The sequence below is a fragment of the Carassius carassius genome, chromosome 34 (genome assembly GCF_963082965.1).
Source record: "Carassius carassius chromosome 34, fCarCar2.1, whole genome shotgun sequence".
In the NCBI taxonomy this organism is placed as follows: Eukaryota; Metazoa; Chordata; class Actinopteri; order Cypriniformes; family Cyprinidae; genus Carassius; species Carassius carassius.
The window spans coordinates 6862508-6868507 of record NC_081788.1 but is presented as its reverse complement, the minus strand read 5'-3'; the positions used below and the strand labels follow the sequence as shown (position 1 = coordinate 6868507).

The following is a 6000-nucleotide window of genomic DNA, read 5'->3' as shown; positions in this document are numbered from 1 at the left end:
AGCAGATCTATACAGGTGGAGCTGGGGAAGGTGGAGGGTTTCTGAGGTACGCTGCAACTGCTACATCTACGCATGTTGCTGAGTTAGATGTGTTCCTATGTCAACATATTTTGTTGACCATGGAACAACATTTTAATCCAAAAATGTAGTCTTGACCATACCCCTACACCTAAACATTAACCATTAGTATTCCCTAAATTCAGAGGAAATGATAGATGATTGGCACTGAAGTACAGGCACCAAACACAGATTGCAAGCCTAAACTTCACAAAAACTATAAACTGGTTCTTCAAGTCAGCTTGGTTAATCACAAAGTTGTTCTAGGGTCAACAAAGATGTTGATCCAGGAAAATATCTTACTTGGTAAAATCAGGTTCTGCGCTACAGCAAATACTAGTCAAATACTTGTATGTTGAGCAACAAAGCTCATTGGATGCTGATGCAACTTCCATCTAGAGTTTAATGGCAGAGCTATGTATGTATGAACCAGGGCCCTCCTTCTGGATTCACACTAGCAAAGTTGATGTCAGAGTTCAGTTACTTTGGATGATTTGAACAGTGTTTTCTAAGTTCAGTTGTGCACGAACAGTAGTCTGCTTATGAACTAGTGTGAGAGCAGTCATCATGCAGTAAAATGTAAAAGTGTAGCACTATTGATTATGTTTGATTTGGTCAAATTATGTTCCTGACAAGCGGGGCCATGTTTATACCTGGTATTATATAATTTTTAGAGAACCAATCTATGTTGCATGGCTTATTAGTGAGCTCTTGAGATGAATGAGCCATAATCTACTCAGTTTCAAATACTTGTTTTGGTGTGCTTTCTCACAACATGTTCCTGAATGATCACATATTAAATGAGTGGGTGGCAAGTGGGCAGAGTGGTCCTGGACATGTTTGGGACAGATGAGCCCTCACATGCAATCTGGTCTCATGCGTTTATAATGATCCGATCACCAAATGTTTCAGACCTTGCATTTAGCATATTTAGACACCTGTATTTAGCACTGACCACTTGTGATCCAATCACAAAAGTTGGATTTTACTGGCAGGTGTAAACAATGACTCTGTTCTTTAGAACTTTTAAACTAAGCTTGTGGAAAGAAAACCAAATTTTCAAAAACCAAAGTCCAAAACTAAGGATAGAAACACTATCTATTTTGCTGCCTTTTCGTGGGTTGTTGTTAAGTAGCAGCAGGTGTAAACAATTGCTGTTTCAAAGACACAAATCTACTGGGGTTCTGACCAGATCTATAATTCCATTGTGCCATTGTAAACAGAATCCAGCAGGGAGAGTAGATGGGGGGAGCAATCAAACTCTGATTCAGACCAAGCAATTGTACCAAATATGAAAGTACTCTAAGAACATCTGCCGAAAATCATCTGTCCATTTAAAGTGCTAGCACAGTTTGCCTCTCCAAGATGCATGATTAAAGATATCGTTCCGGTAGTACAAATGGTGCAGGACGAGTTATCCAAAAAATCGACTACTTGTTCCCTCTTCATCTCTCAGACTGTCTGTTTGGACCCTCCCCCCCTTTTTTCCTTCAGTCTATCCCTCATTAGTCTCACTGAGGTTGGTTCACACCTCATTGCCACCTCCATTCATTGCTGAATTTGGTGATAAGCCCCCTTTAGTAGGTCAATGGTACCCTTTCAGATTCAACCAACTGCTTGCTTGCCAGAAGAACAAGAGGAGGTCTAAGAGACAATTAGTTAGATTTATTCCTAGACTTTGCCATTGTGGAAAATAAGCTGAGAGGAACACTTCCTCATTTCAGAGAATGCATCTTTTGGGTCTTACCGGCATCTGGTCTCATAAGTGGAGTTAGGGATGACTAAACCATTTGATGGTTTAATGGGCAGTATGGCTATATAGTTGTTTCTCTGTCGCTGGGAAAATAATAATGTTAAAGTAACTGATGTTTCAATAAAATGTGTCAAAAAAGAAAGGAAAACAGACCAGGAAACATTAGTTCTGGGGCCCTTTTGGAACATGTGTGGTGTGTCACACATTGCAGAGGCGTCTGCTGTCTCCTTCATGGACTTTGCTGTTGTTTGGAGAGCAAATTGGGTCAATAAAGGTTTTAGTAGAGAGAAAATTGCCACCTCAAGCACTCTGAGGAAACCTCACAATTGTAAACAGAACACTACTAAACAAATCAACAATGTTCAAATAGGGATTTCAGAAGAAACGGCTTGGTTGTTTCTCAGAATGGAATACATCAAACTTGTAATTTTTCTATTTTTACTTTTTGAGATTTTAATCATATCTTTTATTATAGCTTGACAAATGTGTCTTCGTTAGGTCAATTGCAAAAGTTAACAAGGACAAACATTTTATGTTCTCTCCTGAGCTAGGATATAATGCATAGGACCTTAGTGGGGCCCCTTCATTACAGAGCCAGGACAAGGGCCCCCAACAATGGCCATGCTGACACTGAAGACTGATCCATAGATCTCTTCTATACTATAGTACCTTCAAACTAATTGTAATTTGAATAAAACAGGAGATGTTATCTGGAGTTTGACCGAAGCTTTTCCTGCTGTTGAGATAATACATTTGAAAGCTCTTAACTTTGTTGTGGTCATCTTTACTATGCAAACACAAACCGTGTCAGGGGTGTGTGGACATTGTTGTCACAAACACAAAGAATGAACGGAACAGCTTCATCTACGGAAGATAAAGAAAACTTATCAGTCATTCCATATATCTAACAATTTCTTATAAAGCATTCAGAATGTTATCATATTTATCTTAATGGGTAGTTCATGCAACTTGGACATTATTATAATTTAAATTTACTTTGCTTAACCAGTCTGTGACTTATTTGTCTTTATTTTCTATAATATAATATAATGATGTTGTAGCTACATTGAAAATATAGAATGTTATTGTTTTTCTTTTGAGCTTGGTATTTTATAGGGGTTTTAAGAGGGGCTAGGTTTGACAGAAACTACAATCCCAGCATGCACTGGGTGAGCTGTTTGGTAGTCCTGAGGTGTTGGTGATGGAGGGGGAGTCAGGTCTTTCTGCTCACACTCCTCCATCCATGAGTGCGGACTCCTGCTGTGTCCTCTGAGGGGTTGGGGGAGGCAGACGGCACGGACTACAAACCTGTAAAAGATACAAGAGGAAAGTTAGTTTCCGGAGCGTAGACCAATTAATATAGAGGACTGCGACTTAAGTAAAATCGCATTAGAACGTTTTTATTAGATTTGACTTTAAGACTGCCGAACGAAGTAGAGATTAAAAGTTAAAAAAGAGGCTAAAAGTTCTTACGTTACCTTTTTTCGCACGAGCGCAAACATATAACGCACGGGTGGCATTTTCAGAAGAAAAACAGACGAACCGGGTCGGAAATCGCTTCGTTGTGTCTGTTAGTGAGTCTTTCACGTTTTGATACTCGAACGAAATCTTGAAGCGATCTTGAGGACGAGAACGCGTCTCTGCTGAGCCTTTTCACTCATTTCAAGCGATTCTCGGACGAGTCGAAATAAAAACTGAGTAACATCCGAGTGATTTAAGGAAGACCAAAGCCGCTACGACGGAGCAAGAAATGTGGAGTTTCGTCCAGTGACTATTTTGGGGGTCTCTATTTTATGAACTTCTGAATCTGATCAGGGATTGAATCTTTACAGAAAGGATTTGGTCCAGAAAGTAAAAGGTGAGTAAACCCTGTAAATGGATTCTAGCATGTTCGTCTGTAAAAAAGAAAAAAAATCCAAATGTTTTGCTGTTTTATGGAATTTTAATAATAGACTACTACTTTTGATTGTATAAAAACGCTTGTACACAATAAAAAACAATACGCTTTTTGCGAATAGTTGGATAACAGTTTCATTAAACTTCCAGAAACTCACCTAATACTATTAGGTTGTTTACTTCAATTTCTTTTCTCTTCTTGTCCGCTCACTATTTTGCACCGTGTCTTGTAGACTATCACTTGTTATGTCTCTTTTAACCAAAAGAGGTTACACTTCTTTGTATGGGACCCTGACAGTTACCTTTCATTTTGAATAGCACTATTTTATTGTATTTTTGTTTTCATTATTAAAGTGTATTTTTTATTATTGTTATTTTTTAAATGCAGTATTGGCCCTCCATCTTTGAATTCAGATTCCCTTTGCCAAAATAAATGCCTGAAGTTATCTTGATGTAAAAGGCAGGTTTGTTCTTGTAGTTGTTTATCTTCTCACAGCAAAGGACAAACAACATAACCATACTGAAGCATGAGTTTGGATGGCACTGTGGTAGAAGGGTAATTCATAAAAAACCTTGTACAAATACGTGAGATGCATTAAATCCTGGAAGCGTTTCAGTATTTTCAATGATAGAAAAAGACTCAGACACATATCTTTATTTGGGCAGCTGAAGAAATGTACCTTTCACCTAGATTAATATATATTTTAATATATTGTATTGTGCGTATATATATATATATATATATATATATATATATATATATATATATATATATATATATATATATATATATATATATATATATATATATTGTTATACTTATCATTCAACATTCTTGAATTTTGTTGTGCTTTAGATCTTATGTTTTATCACTTTGTACAGCAAAGTAATTTTGCACCCACCTCACAGTGTCCCTCCCTCTTTTCGTCCTCATCACTCACTAGATAATTTCAGAGTACTGCAGAGTAACCCCCTCTTCATTCTTGGACTGTGTAGTGCAATCTAGAACTTTCTGCTCCATTGCTATAGATTTACCCAGTTACATATACTACAGTTAGTAACATACTTGCTTTCAGTTCAGCCTTTAAAAACTCTCTCTGCTGTTAAGTGACCATTGTCATTTCAAAGAAACAGACATTCACAGATAGTTTCCACCTATTCACCGGTGTGAAGAGCATGGTGGAGGAACAGAGCGGTTTATGAATGGCGACATGCTGGCTGGCAACTGCATGCGCTGACTTGACCTAGACTTGTTGCAAGACGGTGCAGAAATGTGAGCAAAATACAGTCAATTAGATATGAACAGCTTTAGGCAGTGTGTGCAAGAAAGTCTGCTGAAAATAAGTTTCGTAATGAAGACGCATATAGCTTGAGTTTTTTTTTTAAGAGTTATCCTTTGGTTATGATGTGTTTATGTCATTGCATTACAATCTTGAAACTAATTTATACAGAACATAAACCTTAGTGTATGATGCTTATGATGTTTTCAAGTCATGTCTGGTTCCTTTATTCATAAATCTCTTTTAGTGTTTTCTTTGAAAGTTTTTCGCTAGTTCTATTCGGCCACTGAAACACAGAAGAACTGTAACCGACCTTGTGAAAATGTAGTTGTTTAAGTCCATAATTACATCAATTACTTAAATTAGAGGGGAAATCATTATGGCTGCTCGTCCCTTAGGATCTGACCAGTGATTTTACTGTTAGCCGCTCCAGACAGGTCATCAGTTCGTCTGCTTTGTTAGAGTGTATTGCAAAGCATCAGTGGTATTTGCATACAGGGTTATGGCTTTGAAAGTTTGAATTGCATTAATCAAAATAAGTAAAAATGTTTATCTTGGAATACTTTGAGCTGCAATGAGGTAATGAATGTATTTGAGTCCGAGCGCAGTGAAGCCAGTGAGCCAGAATTTGTGTTTTGCATACGGTCACAAACAAGCGTTTTGTTTTGGTGATCTTGAAGTGGTTGCTTTACAGTGAAATGCTCTGTCATTTGAAAATGAAAGGAAGCAAATTGATGAAGGAGAAAAGACGTGCTGTGCTGTGGGTGTTCTTCCGGTGGAAGTTTGTGTTGAGGGTTTGGAGAGAAGAGGAATTCTCTGCCCTATAATTTACTGGACTGGCAGGGCTGGGTTGGCACAGTAAACTATCGCCCAGCACTTTTAAAAAGAAAGTTACTGTTACACAACTGTCTTAGAGCTTTAGCATGAAACTTTAGGTGGAGTCTCTCAAAATGGAGAGATGTGTACAGCGCCTTATTCTGTTTACATCAACACATCTGTGAGTAAACAAAATGG

General features: G+C 37.8%; 1 protein-coding gene across 2 annotated transcripts in view; it reads left to right on the top strand.

Moving 5' to 3' along the window:
• The first annotated feature begins 3297 nt into the window (after nt 1-3297).
• LOC132115393 (fibroblast growth factor receptor 1-A-like) overlaps nt 3298-6000 on the top strand; it is a 48879-nt gene continuing 46176 nt past the window's right edge. For both annotated transcript variants that reach the window (XM_059523845.1, XM_059523844.1), the window contains exon 1: nt 3298-3668. The gene's annotated coding sequence lies outside the window, so the exon portion shown is untranslated. The remainder of the gene's footprint in view (nt 3669-6000) is intronic.